The 18,971-nt window shown below is 45.0% G+C and overlaps 1 protein-coding gene across 1 annotated transcript in view; it reads left to right on the forward strand.

The window, feature by feature from the left end:
• Nucleotides 1–11,854: 11,854 nt before the first annotated feature.
• SULF1 (sulfatase 1) overlaps nucleotides 11,855–18,971 on the forward strand; it is a 222,340-nt gene continuing 215,223 nt past the window's right edge. Inside the window, exon 1 of the mRNA XM_068396020.1 lies at nucleotides 11,855–12,142. The gene's annotated coding sequence lies outside the window, so the exon portion shown is untranslated. The remainder of the gene's footprint in view (nucleotides 12,143–18,971) is intronic.

The following is an 18,971-nucleotide window of genomic DNA, read 5'->3' on the forward strand; positions in this document are numbered from 1 at the left end:
TTGAACTGAGGGGCCCAGAACTGGACACAATATTCCAGATGCGGCCTCACCAGGGCAGAGTAGAGAGGGAGGAGAACCTCTCTTGACCTGCTGACCACACCCCTTCTAATACACCCCAGGATGCCATTGGCCTTCTTGGCCACAAGGGCACACTGCTGGCTCATGGTCATCCTGTTGTCCACTAGGACCCCCAGGTCCCTTTCCCCTACGCTGGTATCCAACAGCTCTGACCCCAACTTGTACTGGTACATGGGGTTGTTCTTGCCCAGATGCAGGACTCTACACTTGCCCTTGTTATATTTCATTCAATTTCTCCCCGCCCAACTCTCCAGCCTGTCCAGGTCTCTCTGAATGGCTGCGCAGCCTTCCGGTGTGTCAGCCACTCCTCCCAGTTTTGTGTCATCAGCGAACTTGCTGACAGTGCACTCTAATCCCTCATCCAAGTCATTAATGAATATATTGAATAGAACTGGTCCCAGAACCGACCCTTGCGGAACTCCGCTAGACACAGACCTCCAGCTGGACTCTGTCCCGCTGCCACTACTCTCTGGCTTCTTTCCTTCAGCCAGTTTACAATCCACCTCACTACCCGATCATCCAGACCACACTTCCCCAGTTTAGCTGCGAGGATGCTGTGGGAGACCGTGTCAAACGCTTTATTGAAATCGAGATAGACCACATCCACAGCTTTACCATCATCTATCCACCGGGTAACATCCTCATAAAAGGCTATCAAGTTGGTTGAGCAAGACTTCCCGTTGGTGAAGCCATGCTGAGTGCCCCTAATGATCCCCCTATCCTTGATGTGCCTGGAGACAGCACCAAGAACAAGTTGCTCCATCACCTTTCCAGGGATGGAGGTGAGGCTGACTGGTCTATAGTTACCCGGGTCCTCCTTCCTGCCCTTTTTGAAGACTGGAGTGACATTCGCTTTCCTCCAGTCCTCAGGCACCTCTCCCGTTGCCCACGACTTAGCAAAGATGATGGAGAGTGGCCTAGCAATGACTTCCACCAGCTCCCTCAGCACCCGCGGGTGCATCCCATCAGGGCCCATGGATTTATGGACATCCAGGTTGCTTAATTGGTCCCTGACCCAGCCCTCATCAACTAAGACAGATTCCTCCTCTATCCTGACTTCTTCTGAGGCCGCAGGGGTCCAGGGCTCCTCAGGACAGCCTCCAACAGTATAGACAGAGGCAAAGAAGGCATTCAGTAACTCCGCCTTCTTTTTATCCTCTGTCTCCAGGGCCCCCACCTCATTCATCAGTGGGCCTACATTGCCTCTAGTGTTGGCTTTACCTGCAATGTATTTGAAGAAGCCCTTTCTGTTGTCCTTGACCTCTCTTGCAAGGTTTAATTCCAAGGAGGCCTTAGCTTTCCTAGTTGCCTCCCTACATCCTCTGACAACAGACTTATATTCCTCCCAAGTGGCCAGCCCCTCCTTCCACGATCTGTACACCTTCTTCTTCCACTTGAGTTTGCCCAGCAGTTCCCTGTTCAACCATGCAGGTCTCCTGCTACCCTTCCTTGACTTCCTACCTGTTGGGATGCTCTGATCTTGAGCTCGGAAGAAGCAGTCCTTGAATGCTAACCAACTATCTTGGGCCCCCTTACCTTCTAGTACCCTGTCCCATGGGATTTCCCCTAGCAATTGCTTGAAAAGGCCAAAGTTGGCCCTCCTGAAGTTCAGGGTTGTGATTCTGCTAGCTATTCTGTTCCTGCCACATGAGATCCTGAACTCTACCATCTCATGGTTGCTACAACCAAGGCTGCCCTCAACCTTCACCTCTTCAACCAGACCCTCCTTGTTAGTGAGGATAAGATCCAGCAGCGCTCCTCTCCTAGTTGGCTCATCCACCATTTGCATCAGAAAGTTATCATCAATGCACTGGAGGAACCTCCTGGACTGGGGATGGCTGGCTGAGTAGGCCTCCCAGCAAATATCAGGGTAGTTGAAATCCCCCACAACAACCAGGCCCTGTAATTGCGAGACTGCTCTCAGCTGCCTGTAGAAGGCCTCATCACCCTCCTCATCCTGATCCGGTGGCCTGTAATAGACACCCACAACAGTATCACCCCTGCCAGCCTGCCCCTTAATTCGCACCCACAAACTCTCAACTCGCTCCTGATCCGCCTCTGGACAGAACTCAATACATTCTAGCTGCTCACTCACATAAAGAGCAACTCCACCACCTCTCCTTAGCGGCCTGTCTTTCCTGCATAGGACATAGCCATCCATGACCACATTCCAGTCATGCGAGGCGTCCCACCAAGTCTCTGTAATTGCCACTAGATCATAGCCCCCCGACCGAACACGGATTTCTAACTCCTCCTGCTTATTCCCCATGCTGCGTGCATTGGTGTACAGGCATTTCAGGAAGCGAGCTGGGCACACCGATTTCATCCCAGATTCACCCCCTGATTTCACCCCAGGGGGATGGGGGGCCTCCTGGTCTACCTCAACACTAGAGCATTGCCCCAGTGGTGCAAGCCCAGCTACCACCCCATCCCCCTTCGAATCTAGTTTAAAGCTCTCCGAATGAGCCCTGCTAATTCCTGTCCCAGAACCCTTTTGCCCCTACGACATAAACCTTTCCCATGTATCACTGTCACGCCTGTTGTCTTATAAAACCAGCCATTATCAAAGAACCCAAAGCCCTGCCTGTAGCACCAGTCTCGTAGCCAGGCATTAATAGAGAGAATCCTACTATTCCATCCCACGTCATCACCTGAAACTGGAAGGAGGGAGGAGAAAACAACTTGTGCCCCAGACTCTTTCACCAACCGTCCTAGGGCCTTGTAGTCTTTCTTCATCCCCCTCAGACTACGGGATGCAGCTTCTTCCCCACCTGTCTGGAAGATCAGCAGGGGGTAGTAGTCTGTGGCCTTCACAAGGTTGGGGAGTTGTCTGGTGATATCCCTGATTCGGGCTCCAGGCAGGCTGCAGACCTCCCTGTGATGGGGGTCAGCTCTGCATATTGGGCCCTCAGATCCCTTTAGAAAGGAGTCTCCAACCACTAAAACTCTTCTCTTCTTCCTTGTGGAGGAGGTAGCTATACGCCTGTCAGGTTTTTCTGACTGTGGTGGGACCTCTGATATAGGTTGCCTCTCCACCACATCCCCATTGGACCGGCTGTATTCCACTAGGGCTTCATATCTATTGCTCAGAGGCACCTGTGGAGGCAAGGTAGGCAAGGAGGGCACTCGCCTTTTGCCAAGGCCATAGACTTGCCTCCACTCACTCCTCTCCTCTAGGCTATTGTTTTCCACCTGAGAGGGGCAGAGTACAGGGGTCCCTCGATCCTGGGAGCTCTCCGGCAGGTGCTCCCATTTCTGTTGCAGGGAGGGCAGAGCCTGGCTCCACCAGTCTATCTCCATTTCAGCCTCCCGAATGCTCCTAAGCCTTTCTACTTCGGCTTGAAGCCTTTCAACCTGGCTTTGCAGCTGTGCCGCTCGGCCAAGCAGATCATCTACTTGCTCACAGCGCACACAGCCCCCTGACACCACAGAGACGGTGTAGCATTCCCTGCAGCCCGCAACCTGCACCATCGCCTCCTTCCGTGGGAGCTCTGTCTGGGTTCCCACATCCATTTTGGTCTTCTTCCACCGGGTAGATACCATTGTTCTTTCACTGAACTGGGAAATACCTGTTGGTGGCACCCCTGGTTCACAGCTCCTTGGCACCTTCCACGCCTTGTGCACTGGGAGGGAGTCAGTGCCCTCCCCAACGAGTTGCAAACAACTGCAGCCTCACCTGCCCTGGGACACACCCAGTCACTGCTGACTCACCCAGGCACTGCTGAGTCTCCCCCCTCTGGCCAGGGACTAGTCCCTGCCCTCCAGGAGGCTCTTTATCACCCGATAACAGGGGGTGGTGCCTCCGGCTACGCCCCCTCCTCTCCTGATTCGTTGCCGGGAACCTCCGGGTCCGGGTCCGGGTCCGGGGTCAGAGGGAAGCAGCTCGGGGCTGATGCTCGCGGGGGGCTCGGGGGGGCCCAGAGTACGAAAAACCGCCCGGTTAAGCCCGATGTCGCCCTCGCCCCCGCACTAACCTCAAGTCGCTGCCGCCGCTTTTCGCTGCTGCCGCCGCTTTTCGCTGCTGCCGCCGCTGTCAGCTCATGTATGCCTCAGGATGTAGGGAGGCAACTAAGAAAGCTAAGGCCTCCTTGGAATTAAACCTTGCAAGAGAGGTCAAGGACAACAGAAAGGGCTTCTTCAAATACATTGCAGGTAAAACCAACACTAGAGGCAATGTAGGCCCACTGATGAATGAGGTGGGGGCCCTGGAGACAGAGGATAAAAAGAAGGCAGAGTTACTGAATGCCTTCTTTGCTTCTGTCTATACTGTTGGAGGCTGTCCTGAGGAGCCCCGGACCCCTGAGGCCCCAGAGGAAGTCAGGATAGAGGAGGAATCTGTCTTGGTTGATGAGGGCTGGGTCAGGGACCAATTAAGCAATCTGGACGTCCATAAATCCATGGGCCCTGATGGGATGCACCCGCGGGTGCTGAGGGAGCTGGCGGAAGTCATTGCTAGGCCACTCTCCATCATCTTTGCTAAGTCGTGGGCAATGGGAGAGGTGCCTGAGGACTGGAGGAAAGCGAATGTCACTCCAGTCTTCAAAAAGGGCAAGAAGGAGGAACCAGGTAACTATAGACCGGTCAGCCTCACCTCCATCCCCGGAAAGGTGATGGAACAACTTGTCCTTGGTGTTGTCTCTAGGCACATCAAGGATAGGGGGATCATTAGGGGCACTCAACATGGCTTCACCAACGGGAAGTCATGTTTAACCAACTTGATAGCCTTTTATGAGGACATAACCCGGTGGATAGATGATGGTAAAGCTGTGGATGTGGTCTATCTCGATTTCAGTAAAGCGTTTGACACGGTCTCCCACAGCATCCTCGCAGCTAAACTGAGGAAGTGTGGTCTGGATGATCGGGTAGTGAGGTGGATTGTGAACTGGCTGAAGGAAAGAAGCCAGATTGTGGTGGTCAATGGGACTGAGTCCAGTTGGAGGTCTGTGTCTAGCGGAGTCCCTCAAGGGTCGGTACTGGGACCAGTACTATTCAATATATTCATTAATGACTTGGATGAGGGAATAGAGTGCACTGTCAGCAAGTTCGCTGATGACACAAAACTGGGAGGAGTGGCTGACACACCGGAAGGCTGCGCAGCCATTCAGAGGGACCTAGACAGGTTGGAGAATTGGGCGGGGAGAAATTTAATGAAATATAACAAGGGCAAGTGTAGAGTCCTGCATCTGGGCAAGAACAACCCCATGTACCAGTACAAGTTGGGGACAGACCTGCAGCGTAGGGGAAAGGGACCTGGGGGTCCTAGTGGACAGCAGGATGACCATGAGCCAGCAGTGTGCCCTTGTGGCCAAGAAGGCCAATGGCATCCTGGGGTGTATTAGAAGGGGTGTGGTTAGCAGGTCAAGAGAGGTTCTCCTCCCCCTCTACTCTGCCCTGGTGAGGCCGCATCTGGAATATTGTGTCCAGTTCTGGGCCCCTCAGTTCAAGAAGGACAGGGAACTGCTAGAGAGAGTCCAGCGCAGAGCCACGAAGATGATTAAGGGAGTGGAACATCTCCCTTATGACGAGAGGCTGAGGGAGCTGGGTCTCTTTAGCTTAGAGAAGAGGAGACTGAGGGGTGACCTCATTAATGTTTATAAATATGTAAAGGGCAAGTGTCATGAGGATGGAGCCAGGCTCTTCTCAGTGACATCCCTTGACAGGACAAGGGGCAATGGGTGCAAGCTGGAACACAGGAGGTTCCACATAAATATGAGGAAAAACTTCTTTACGGTGAGGGTGACCAAACACTGGAACAGGCTGCCCAGAGAGGTTGTGGGGTCTCCTTCTCTGGAGACATTCAAAACCCGCCTGGACGCGTTCCTGTGTGATATGGTCTAGGCAATCCTGCCCCGGCAGGGGGATTGGACTAGATGATCTTTCGAGGTCCCTTCCAATCCCTAACATTCTGTGATTCTGTGATTCTGTAATTTTCTCTTCCCTTTTCTATTTCATAACTGCCATAGCATCATCTGATAGGTGACATCGGTGTTCTGTTGCTCTGCACCCCAAAGACTGCCTGGGAGATCTGTACAGTCATTGCTGCTCCTCCTCTCCTACTCCTACCAGCCCCATGCTCCGCAGGAGATGTAGTCAGTAGATAACTGCTGGAGCATGGCATTTCCAAACAGGAGGTGCATGGTCTGCTGTCCCTGTGAGGTTTCCATATCCTATCCTATTTCAGTTTTCTTTCATCCTGTTACTGGCATTAGTGTTGCTCATGAACACATTAAAAGAAATGCTATTATGATCAGGTTTTAATACGTCACAGACTGCTTATTTTATCAAGGTCATACAAGATCAACAGAAGAAATTCAGTCACAGAAGTTAGACATAATCTCAGTACACAATCCAAAATGGAAGTCTCAAACCGCAGGTGAGTTTACAAGACAAAATGGAGGTTACAATTTAATAAGATATAATCCACAGTGTTGCAAAGAGCAATGTACTTCCTTGGTTCCTTGAGGATTGAGTCTAAGTTTTTCTAAAATACTGAACAGATTTTCCTTTGACCTAGTGCCTCATGGATCCAGTCAGCAACGCTAACTGAATACCGTCCAGAAAATCTCCACACAGCAAGTTTATGAGAAGTACAGTGCTAGCAATTTTCTTCAACGTGAGTGACGGAAACAGCATTCTTGCAGCAAAGAGAAGGTGGACATGTTTCATGGCATAGTCAAGATTTTATTTTTTCCCTTATGTCTGCCAAATCATTCATAACAAAAGGAGGCAGCTGGCAGGACTTCAAAAGGAGCTTTGTGGATGAAGTAACTCAAGTTGCATTACTTTACCTGGCTAAGATCTTGGAGACTAACAAAGATAAAACATAGCTTTTGGGTCAGTCAGGAGCCTCTTTGCAAAGCTACAGATGGAAAGTTGCCTGGTCATTGTAATGTAACAAGGTATTCAAAGATGATAAAACTGTACATTGTCCTTTGATTTTGGATGTGCATTTCTTTAAGAGATAAATCAAAAGTGTTCTTTGGATATGAGAAGAAATATCTTAGGACAAAACAAAAGAATCACACTCTACATGGATATTTTCTTGGTATAAGTACTTGTTATGAATCTCTTGTGCATTTTATTTAGCCTACAGTTATTCTTAAGTGTTGAAACTGGAAGCTTAAAAAAACAAGTACCTACATAATCAAGAGCAGAACTAGCCAGTTTCTTTTTCTCAGTGCAAAATTTGACATTTGATTGTAGTCTAAGTTGAACCAAAAAGGCATCTCTGACTGTTTTGTGGCAAAACTTAAGCAGTCACTAACAGACTAAATATGCTCCCAGGGAGGTATAATGGTAAAATACCAGTGGATCTGGTGGCACTTAACCGTATTCTATAGCCATGTAAAAGGAGAAAAATCATTAAGACTAAAAAAAATGGGAGAACTCTAAATGCTTATGGCAATTTGTCAACACAGCCTGTTTGTAGCAGTGTCTCAGGACAAGTATGGTTTTAGAGGAAGGAGCCTAAAGGGGATAGTATTCCAGCTTCAGCAATGGCATAGGGCAGGGCATGGAACAGTTATTGACAGAAGGAACAGGTTCAGATGCCAGAGCACAGAAATGCTCTGGCCCTTATAAGGGCTACATCAAGCAGACTACTAAAATCAGGAGGAAACTTACATTTGATTGACAGGTAGAGAAAACTAATAGAAGAAATCAAAGGAAAATGTTTTGGAGCAGCAAGCAACAGGCAAGTGATTGATAGTCACTGTTACCTTCTGGCTATTGTAAAAGAGCTGAAGAAAAGCTCCAAGGCCAGAGAAGTTACAGTGGCAATGTACAGATGCCTATACATGCACACATGCATAATGCAAGCATATACACACAGATATATGTGCACATTCATGGCTTTTTTTCCTTATTGTCACGTATGGTCATTTCGATAACGTTGCAGGCCTAATAATGAAAAGCCTCCTGTCACAAAGTCTGCAGACTCAGCCATCTGCAGTTGATTTCTACTAGATGATATTTCTGTGGAAGAATGACAAGGTGAAGTTATAAAATCAGTTAATTTTATTTATAAATTCTGCTGTGTCACATCTGTAATCTGCAAAATCGACCCAGAAGAGCATTACAATGACGTAACAGGTCATTTCCCCATCATAAATTAGTGCAAACTCATCCAGCACCAAACATATTTCAAATTTTGTTTCATTCTTATAAAGAATTTTGTCTTTCATTATGTTATAGCTGCATATGCTAAAACCACTTGGAAAAAACAGATTCAGTATTTCCACCAGTCTTTTTCCATGTCATATACTCCATAATATAACTGTGGCAGGGGGGTTGGAACTAGATGATCTTTAAGGTCCCTTCCAACCCAAACCATTCTATGATTCTATGATAATTAGAGCTAAAAGTTACAAATAATCAAAACTCTTTTTAATCCCTGAACCCATTTGTGGAAGGCAGGTAGGGAAAGCAAGCTGGAGAACGGCCTCTCAACCAGCAGACTGGGGAGGCTTTCATGTATTTCCCATGTCTCTTTACGAATGGAATAGTAAAATGCTGTCTTAAAACTTGTGTCCATACACAGTGTGCTCTGTCATGTTCAGCAGATTGCCCACAGCATGTAAGTAAATTCTTTAGATTTAGTAATAAATAGTTATGATTTTAACTAGTTCCTCTGAAAAAAAATGGCATCGTGAAAAATAGCCAAGCAGTGCTTTTTATTTGATAACCTGCTTATAGGCTCTTTTAGCACCACATAAATCCAGCAATTGCACGGGATTATTTGGCAGCATGAGTGTGAGAAGACGGCCAGGCTGGTACTGAAAAATAAAGTATTAAGAAAGGCTTTACAAGATTTATGGAAGGAAAGGCTGCCACTGGCAGAGAACTCTACATGTCCTTCGACTAGTAGGAGAGGACAAAGTGTGTCAAGATATTTCGCATCTTTCCCACCAGCCTTGGAAGAGGACCAGCGGGTCTGTTTCATTCAGTCATTCCTCAGCTCCTCCTTGTGCCCAGCCCTACAGTCTCCAATGACATAACTGCAATCCAAGAAGAGTCAACTGTCGGGGACATTGACTTGGGGGTATTTTACACTCCCTTAAATAGAGATTGAGCACATGGATTCAGAGTTGATTGAAATGAAAATGGAAAACCCGACAGCTCTTAACATATTTTTCAAGCACATTTTTTCCAAGCACATTTTTTTCCAGGGTTGGGAGAAGCAAGAGGGTTTTTAAAGCAATGTGGCCTTCTGCCAACACAGAGATGTGTTTCAGAGCCACGAGATGACCTGGTATGATGCTGGGAAGTATTGGTGAAGCTCACAGGACTGGACTACAGCAGGTGCTGTCCTTGGGAGGCAGGCATGACAGACAAGAGGCTTTGCACATGTAAACCAGATCGGAATTGGAGATTTACTGTTATTCATCAGCAGCCTGTCAATGTTAAGGTGGAAAAAAAAACAGTCGTATGAGCTATTTTCACCCAATAGTGTGGGATGTCCTCTGGAGTGTTTTTGGAACAGGTCAAAATTCATATAAAACTGTCACAATTATCTGATAAACTTCTAGCCAAAAACCTCCACATAAAAAATTAAAGATGAAAGTGTATATATCTTCAGACGGAAAGACTTTCACAAACCAAGGGCAGATGCTTTGCACACATGGATGATACTTTATTTTGCTTTAATCAGCATTATCTTATGTTTATTCGAAAAATCAATTAAATATGTCTGAAAGCCTTTCAAAAGATGTTTGTCCATTAGCTTTAGAAAGTGAGGAATGTTTAGAACTATTTTGATGAAGCAGAAAAGACTAGACATTCTAAGGGTAGCTTGGATATTTTCAAATGGGTGCCTTTTTATCCATTCTGAACTTTTTACAAAGCTTTGCTGTGATCACACTTTCACAATGGGGATGATAATTCATACTGGATATATTCTAAACATCTCTAGCCTTTTTCTGTATGGTCTCCCCAAAATTAAGGGGTCCATTGAGGTACAGCACTGTTAAAATGATGTAGATGGAAAATCAAGCTCCTAGCCATGGAAGGGTGACACTGATATTCACGGCAATGTCATGCATAGATATTGTGCTAATGACCATGTGTGAGTCATATATATGAATAAGTCTTCTTCAGAAAGGTTTAGCTTTCTGCGGGACAATGATCCCTCCAAAGTCCTCTAAGTCAGGAAATAGCTTTAGCTCAGTTTCCCTCCCAAGGTATCAGAGGAAAACCATGTCTGTGGAAGCTGGGGGAAGAGAATATTTCTTTGTTTTACAGCCAGTGTTTGCTGCAGTATATTGGTCCCCAGTATGGGGAAATTTTTCTGTCTTATTTTTGGATAGCATTAATTTATTTTGCTGTTATAAAAGTCCAACCTTCATGAAAAATATATTGCTCAGTACTTATAGCAACAACTCTACCAGTAAGCCTGATATAGGCAAAAGTTTTCAGTGAGAGAGTGACTATTGTAACTTTGATCTCCACTGGAGACTCTAAAAACAAACTCCTCAGGTTTCAAATTTACTGGCAGTCTGGCACATCACTGCCATAAACACTAGGACAAAGAGGAAAGATTTTTTATATGTCTGCATATAGAAGGATATTAATTATAAATAATGAGTTGAGACTGCCTGCAGAGCAGCTGTGGTTCTTTTAATGAATATTGTCTTCCAATGGCTGAAATAAAATGTCAAGGCTGGTGGAGGTTTGCAATTGGAAAAGCTATATAAGCTATTTATAAACGCAAATCAACTGTAAAAACATATTTGCTAAACATTTATGGCTTCTATAGTACAGCTGTACACTGAATTTGTTAGTAAAACAACTATCCTCAACGCTGGTATAACCTCCCAGAAGTAACGTACATGCAGTTTACTTGGTGAAGATTGGAGTTCTCTTTCCTGAAGCTGGGGAATGTCTTTGTGATTTCTATAAAGCCAAACCCAACAATATCAACCACGCTGATGTTTTTGAAGAGATGCATTAGGGGGTGGTAGGCCTTGTACTTTACCAAAGGATTTTTCCCAAAGGTGATATGAAGGTGATGAGAACAAAACAGCTTTATAAAATAAACCCGGGTTAATAATTCAAAATTTCGCTGAGACTAAACAAACTCATCTGAAATCATGTCACTTCAGACCATTTATCAAATTTCTGAAAAATTTCACAAAGATCCGCCACGGTGCCTTAGAAATAAAGGAGCAAACAATATCACAGGGTGACTGCCCAGCTCCGCGGGCGCGCAGGTGGCGAACAGAATGCGATGCCCCCGGGAACGCTCCAGGCAGGGCGGGAGCCAGGGGCGAGCACGGCCCTGTGAAGCCTTTCGGCAACCCGCCGGGGCTGCTAGAGCCCTCCCCAGCTGGGCTCTGCTGCTCTGGGGGAACCATCTCCTCGCTTTGCGTTTCGCCACCAGGCCCGGCCTTCCGCTTCACCTGCCCGCCTCGCCTCCGCCCCGGGAGGTGATGGCGGCGGCGCGCAGGGGGTGCCGCGGGACACCCTCCGCCCTGCTCTGCTTCCACCTGCGGCCGGGTAAAGGCCTGGGGGGGGCGGGCACGGCTCGCAGCGAGAGCCGCGAGCAGCGGGGCAGAAAGTCCCGTGGAGAGCGGGAGACCCCCCAGCACGAGTTTGCCCGCTCGGAGCTTCGCGGTGGGGACTGCGCCTCAACTCCGCGGAGGCCGCCATCACCCCCCGCTCCCTGCCGCCCTCCCCAGCCCGGCTCCCGCCTCCACCGCCCGCCCTCCGCCGTGAGGTGAGTCCGCCTGCTCCTTCCTCAGCGTCCCCCGCGGTTTGGGGAACGCCTGCGAGCCCTGTCCCTCCGCCGCCGCAGCAGCGGACCCTCCCGGCGGCGGCGTCGTGCCTGTCTGTGACCCGCGCTGGGCCTGTTCCAGCGTGCAGTTGTTCTAACGTTTCCTAAGGAATTTCCCAGGCAAAACACAAAAACAAGAAAAAAAGAGCAATGATGTTAGCTTGTAGTTATTAATTGCCCAACTGAAAATGAGCTTAAAATAGCACATTTTATGGGGACAAGAGAGGACCTGGGAAGGTGAGGGAGCACTGAGGGAGTTTTGAAGAATTGGAGGAATTCATCTGCATTGTGGAGGTAATTAAATGTTTCTGCCTTTTTTTTTGTGTGTGTGTGTGTTGATTTGTTTATTTGTTCTTTTCCCAGTAAGTCACCAACAGATATTTTATGAAGTTAGCCACAGCTCCACACTCTGTTTGTCAGAAAATATTTTTGTTTCGGAGTGGGTAAAGCATTAGGAGTGCAGTAAACATTTTAAACTTAGAACTGCAACAGATAAAGTAAATCACATGTTTGCCTGTCGGAGCAGGAATCCCTGGAGCTGCACTCTCCACAGCAAGTTCACCTTGGGACAGTTCCCCAGAGTGTCTTCAGCTTTTGCAAGGCACCTTTGATGATTGCTTGTATTTTCCCTCTGACACATAGACTGCGGTGCTAGCTGATGGGTAAAGCTGGCCAGATTTTAGGCACTTGACTTGTGCCAGATGCAGGAGATTAGTAAAAGTGAGGTGCCTGGGTTCCTTGATGGTCAGTGGAAACAACAGTGTGACTTTCCCTCAAGATCTGGTTCTGGAGGTGGCTCACTCTCTCTGATGGTTATACAGGGAACCTGCGCCCTAACGCAGGCACTGCAGTTTGATGTCCTCACTCAGGTGACATCTACCCCAGCTTTTGTGACTCAGTGACCACTACAGACAGTGGTTATTGCTGGTGCACAGAGTTTCTCAGCAGAGCTGTCAGCCAGAGGACACCAGTCAGCCGGAGAGAGCTGTATCTGTCTCATTTCTAGATGGTAAATAGAACGAAAAAGAAGTTGAAAGCTCCCGTTCCTGTCTGTTTATGTTATTTTTTTTTTGTTATTTCTCAGCTGAGTTCATAAACTCGGTTACTGTAGCTATTACAGAAATATTAGCTGGTTACTGGTGGGATGGGGAGGTAGCCCACAGTCTGGATGGGAGGGATGTGGTCTCTTTTAAGATGTGGTTCACAAAATGGAAAAGTTTGCGTAAAGGGAGTTGTCTCTGTTCTGCTCTTTTTTGAACAGGTGCCCACATTACAAACACCACCACAATTGGCAGTATTAGCAGAGAGGTTAACAAATTGTCTGATCCCAGCTATTCTTTCCAAATATCCTTTTACTCTGAAATGTAACAGTCCTGCTCAGTGAGAGCAGCTCAGTAAGATGGTGGCCTGCCTGCACTGTCACCTCTTCCATGTGTAAAAGAGTTTTAGTATTTGCTTAGTTTTCTGTATTAGAAGACTTTATGTAGGTTAAAAGATTTCTTCATCCTTAAACTCCTTTCATATCTTTTTGCATTTTGGCTCATAATAATTAAGACATAGAGGGGCATCTCATCACCAAGTTTTAAATGACCTTTCCAAGTTTGCCAATGAACTAAGATTGAGGCACACCATGGGGATGGAGGAAGAGGGAACAGCTCTGTGACAAAACCAATTTAATACAGCCATATCTGTGTGAAGCAGAGACTGGCAGGAGTAAGCGCCTCAGAGTCTAAGCTTGTTAATTAATTAAGTTATTAGCAAACTTTTAAAGTAAGCTGTACGCTCAGGAAATGAAATGGCTGTAAAAGAATAGCAGGAGAGTGATCTTGTTTCCACAATTCAAAGAAATTACAGGCTCCTTTCACTGATGTTCACACACAGTAAAACTGAAAGTTTCATCCCAGCTTGCTTTCAGTGTGGAAATCATTAATTCTAACCTAGAATTGCTGTCTTCATTAATTTGAGCAAAATATTTGTACAATTTGTTTTGAAATTAGCTACTATTTAAATGCATTTAAACATACTGGTTTAAGGGTGCAATTCAGTATATCCCTGTGTGTTTTACATACTGGAAAAAAAGTCTTATCTAACTTTTCTGGATAGCTGATCAGAAATATGATAGTATTTTCTGTTCATTCTGAGTGCATCCACTGCTGGTGGAACATCTTTATACATGCTAATAGCTAGTGCTAATGCTATACGTATGTAATGTAGTATTGCTTTTCTCGCTTACCAGACACAGACATGTCAGAACCGTGAAGGCCATTTATCTTCACATTTTCCTTACTCCAACTAAATTCTGCTCCACTTGTTCTAATTCCACACCTGTTGGTACACACGTTGCTGAGACACATGGGATTCAGTGATGCTTTTGGGGTTCATGATGTCCTTCTTTATATTTTTCTCAACAAACACAGCCAGTGGTATCACACAGACAACACTGCATCTAGAAAGAGATAAGCATGGGGAATGGAAAAGCTGCTGGCTCAAAACCACTGGGATGATGTTCTCTAAAGAGAAATGAACTATTAGGAGTTTGCCAGGTGCCTGTTCTAGCTCCCATTGTAGGTATCAGCTTTCCTGCTGTTAAGATGGTCTGCAGATTCATGTTGGACTTTCAGATTCAGTAACAATAGTAAGAATGACAGATGTCTCTCCTGTTCTCCTAAAGGCACCACTGCCATTTTGTAGACAGAGAGATGTATTTCTCCTCAGGTTGAATTATTGCAGCTCATTCTGTCACAATTATGGAAAGTAGAGCCAAACCAACTAATTATGGAAGATAGAGCTAATACAAATGAACTTAGGATGAACACTCCCATGGCACTATTTTGAAGGTTTTCCTTTCTATTGCTTCCTTAAGCAATACTTGTATTGCTTGTATTGCATGGGAAATATCTCACTGGCTTTACTGAATTTTAGTTTGCACTTTTTAGGACAATACAAATAAAATATGTATCCACTCATTTAAAAAAAAAACACATTTAAGAACATTTTCTTTTCGATTTTCTTAGTATAGAGCACAACATATACATTTCATAAATGTTACCAAGTGTACATGATATTACAGCTCTATGGTAAATGGAGACAGGATATTAGACATAAACACGGAGCTCACACGGCACCGGAAAGAATTGCCAGACACAGCTCTAGCCAGAGGAAGGAACCAGCTGATACTGAAAACAACTGCTGAAATCGGTATCTATCCATATACATTTCAGGCATGAGTAGCATTCAGAGTCATGTGAAAGCAGTTGATGTGACATTTTGGAGAAAAGGGCATCAAGGACAAATTAAGGACACTTCAGACAATTTACTGAAACATTTTTTTTCTTTTTTTATAAAAAGATTTGTCAGTTAAACTTAGCTCACAATAAATTCAAAAATATATTTGACAGAGTCAGAAGAGATTGGATGAGCTCTACTTCCAAAATACAGGTCTGGAGGCTAGTAGATGCCAAGCAGGGAAACAAGAAAACATAAAATTATATGACTGCAGCAAAGGTGCCAACACACCTAGAGAGGTCATAATTTAGCTGTCTGGTTTCCAAGAATACACATTTGAGTAGCACATGGTTTCTTGTTTCAAGATAGGCATCAAAGTAGCAGTTCTGATATATTAGCAGACTTGCAGACTGAGGATGTCAATAAATGGAGCAGTCTTTCATGAGACGCATTTCTCAAACGTGGCACGTTGATTAATATGCTAATTAAAAGTGAATGTACCGAGCAGTCTTGTCTACCCCACAGCTCCACCATTGCTGTAGCTGGCAGAGCACCCCCCGGTACATACAGTTCAAACTGACAGAAGGAATTTTTCTGGCATAGTTACACCACCTCCCTAAGTGATATAAGTTGAGCCAATATAAGCTCTCCCCTTCTGGCAAAGCTGCGTCCGCACCAGGAGTTCTGCAAACATAGCAATATCTGCTGGGGACGTGAATTTTTCACACCGAGAACTGACATAGCTATGTTGGCAAAACATTATAATTTATAACAGACCTAGAAAAAATGCATTTATCACTCCATCCTCAGCCATTTGTAAAGCATTAGTCTTAAGTACTTAACTTTCTGATAATGGTTACACTTTACAGGCAGAAATTCTGATTTCAGTGAGAGGGATAGTGTGTTACGTTCGTTAAAAAGGCACTGCTTCCTAATACTTAGCGATTGCTATCACTGAGGTGTCTTAGCAGGTTTGCTGATAGCATCTAGAGTATTTATAAAAGATGTGAATAACTAAATACAGTTTGACTACTCTACAGAAGCATAACATTTGACAAGTGACTGACTAAATCTTCTGTTGGGCTGGAATCTGTCTCCCATCCTCAGTCGGCTGGGCTGGAAGGACAGTGCATGCAGCCATGGTTCCTGGGACCACACAACCTAACTGCGTGCGAGTCCTGCTTTTCAGAGTTAAAGTCAGCACCTGTAGTGAACCAAAAATGGGATTTTTTTTTCAAAAGAAAGTATTTTTACTTTAAGCAATCTTATCAAAGTAAGCAAAGTGGCAAATTGTTTTTGCAACACAACCATGGTGACATTTGTGCAAAGCTCAGGCAGGCCTAGTTTAATCAAGCACCTTCGGTCTGGAAAAAGTTCAGCCTGTCTCCTTGCAGTCTGTAGGTGTCTCTTATCACCAGTCGCTGCCGGTTTCCACAGAACATCAGGGGCAAGGAGGCAAATGTGAATGTTTGCATTCGCATTTCCCCTTCTGCTGCATCAAAGGTTACCACCAACTTGCTGGAGGTTATCCTCTCTCCTGTCAACTAGATGAGATGGGGCTGGGAGGGTTTTCTAGCCCTCGTCAGCTAGAAAGAGATGGGTAAGCTATAATTCGCTGTTTAAACAGGCTTTAACTAAGCTGGCTCATTTTAAGCAGCAATTCTAGCAATAGCTCAGCCAGAAAATCAGGAGTGGGAGGGTGCGCATAACCTCTAGGAAGAGGGTGGTGACAAGTAGCTGGCTGAAGGCTGCGTATGGAAACCACTTCTAGTGGCACGGCAGCAGCCAGAGAAGAAAGTATGACTACACTGATGGTTAATACAGCTGGCGGCTTGCTACTGGCTTTATCTGGATAGAAATCCTCTAGATCCCTTGCTTGAAAACTGCCTACAAGTGTAACAACAGGGCAGGGGGTGGAATTTCTGATATTCATGGAGTATCTCATATCTTTTACACGAAAAAGAAAAGGCAAGAAACTTTCTTAATCAAAAGGAATGAAGTAAGGGCAAATGTAGGCAGGATATCAAAAAGAGTCTCTGCCAGTGAAATCCATTAGCCTTGAAGTAATCTCCTAAGGGACCTGAAGACATTCCCATTGCTTGGGATGTTTAAAACTAGGTTAGACAAAACACTAGGAAGTGTACAGTGGGGGACAATCCAGAATCAGCAGGGAGAGGGATTAAATAGTCTTAATAAGCCTTTAACATAGATTCTGTGATTTCAGTGCCAAGAATCCCCATGTCCCCCTACTCTCTCTCCTCCTTGCAGCTGCCATAATGGGAGATTATGAAATCACTGTAAATGTGGGCAATTATCTATTCTAATAGAATTTGATAATGTAATGGTGGTACGTTATTCTTCCTCTTAGTCTCAACTAGGACTCCTCTACAGTGGATTTAAGTTGACTTTTAGTAGAACTGTTACAGTCTTGCAGTACAGAGACTTAGTAAGATTACTTTGTGTTTCTAATAATTGGCTTGGGTTTCAGACAGTGATTTTGTTTTTAGCTTAACCACCTTTTTTTCCCCTAAATTTCAAAATTCCTAAGTTGTTTATCTAAAACTTCCATCTTTTACTTCTGTGTTTAATCACTTATTATTATTCCATGTCCTTCTAAATCTGTAGTCTTTTGAGAGTGTAGAAGAGCCAAGGGATTCACTTCAGTAAGATCAATAGGTGAAAGATGTACTTTGTGGCATAGAGATGAGTTAGTATTTATCTCTCTGTTCTGTAAATGTTAGGTCACTGCTGAAGTATTCAGATCAACAATGTATTGTTTATAAACATTGTCTAAGAAGAATTTATTGTTTCACAAATACCACTGTTTGCTGTGATCTCTGATAATTTTTCATATTTGCCTAGTGTGTCGATTTGATAGTGTGTCCTTAGGTCCAGACGACTGCTTGAATCGTGTTCACACTGGAACAGGGGGTACTTTGTTTAGTTTCACTGGGGGAAAAGCCAGTACACTCTGGTTTAGAGAGGCCCTACCAGTGGAGATAGCTCAGTGAAACCAGGCTTTGTTGTGCAGGTAAAAATGACTTGCAATGTCTTGCAACTGACACAACCTTTGGAAAATCCTTTCAGTTTATGCTTTGATGGCATTCCTATGAAGAATTGCTTTCTATGTGCACCTCCAAAAAGCCAGAGTCACGTTGTAAAAGAATGAGATTTCAGTGACATGTTTCATTCTGTGATTTCTTTGTGTAATTTTGTGTGATAAATATTGTGCCTGTAAATCACTGCTAGTCAGCTTTGGTCTTCTGAACATTTAACACATTCTTTAAGTAACACATGGTGTTCAACTTGGGTGTAAAACTATCTTCAGATAGCTGGGAATTCATATCTAGAATAAGAATCTTATACAGAAAAATGTCGTTAAAGTCAGAAAAATGACGATTTATAAATTACTTTCTAACAGAGACGTTTTTACCATTCTGTGGAGTTACAGCTGCTAACGTGAGTGGTAGACATACCAGTGGGGAAGGAATATAATGATTGAAAACTGAAGTGGGCTCAGTTTTCTTTTTCACACCCAAGTGGTGCTTACAGAGACAGAGATTCTGTTCTGTACCATTATTTTCCGTGGGACTGAGCAGATGGTTACCTGCAAAACCTTTAAATGGTACACACATAAATCTAGAAGAAGCCCTCCCCATAATTCCATGATCCAGATTGAATTTTTAGTATGTAACGTCATTAGAAAGAAAGCTCTATGCTTGGTAATTGATTTTTTTAATGTCTTGAGAATTAATTTTAACTGGGAAAGTTTATGGTAGCATTTTTACAAATGAAGTAAACAACTATATTATTCTGTGGGAGCTGGATCCTGACATACCTATCCATCTTAAGAGGACTCATTCTTCTCAAAGCCCTTCAATTTTAACCTAACTTTTTG

This window comes from Nyctibius grandis, chromosome 3 (genome assembly GCF_013368605.1).
Source record: "Nyctibius grandis isolate bNycGra1 chromosome 3, bNycGra1.pri, whole genome shotgun sequence".
NCBI lineage: Eukaryota > Metazoa > Chordata > Aves > Nyctibiiformes > Nyctibiidae > Nyctibius > Nyctibius grandis.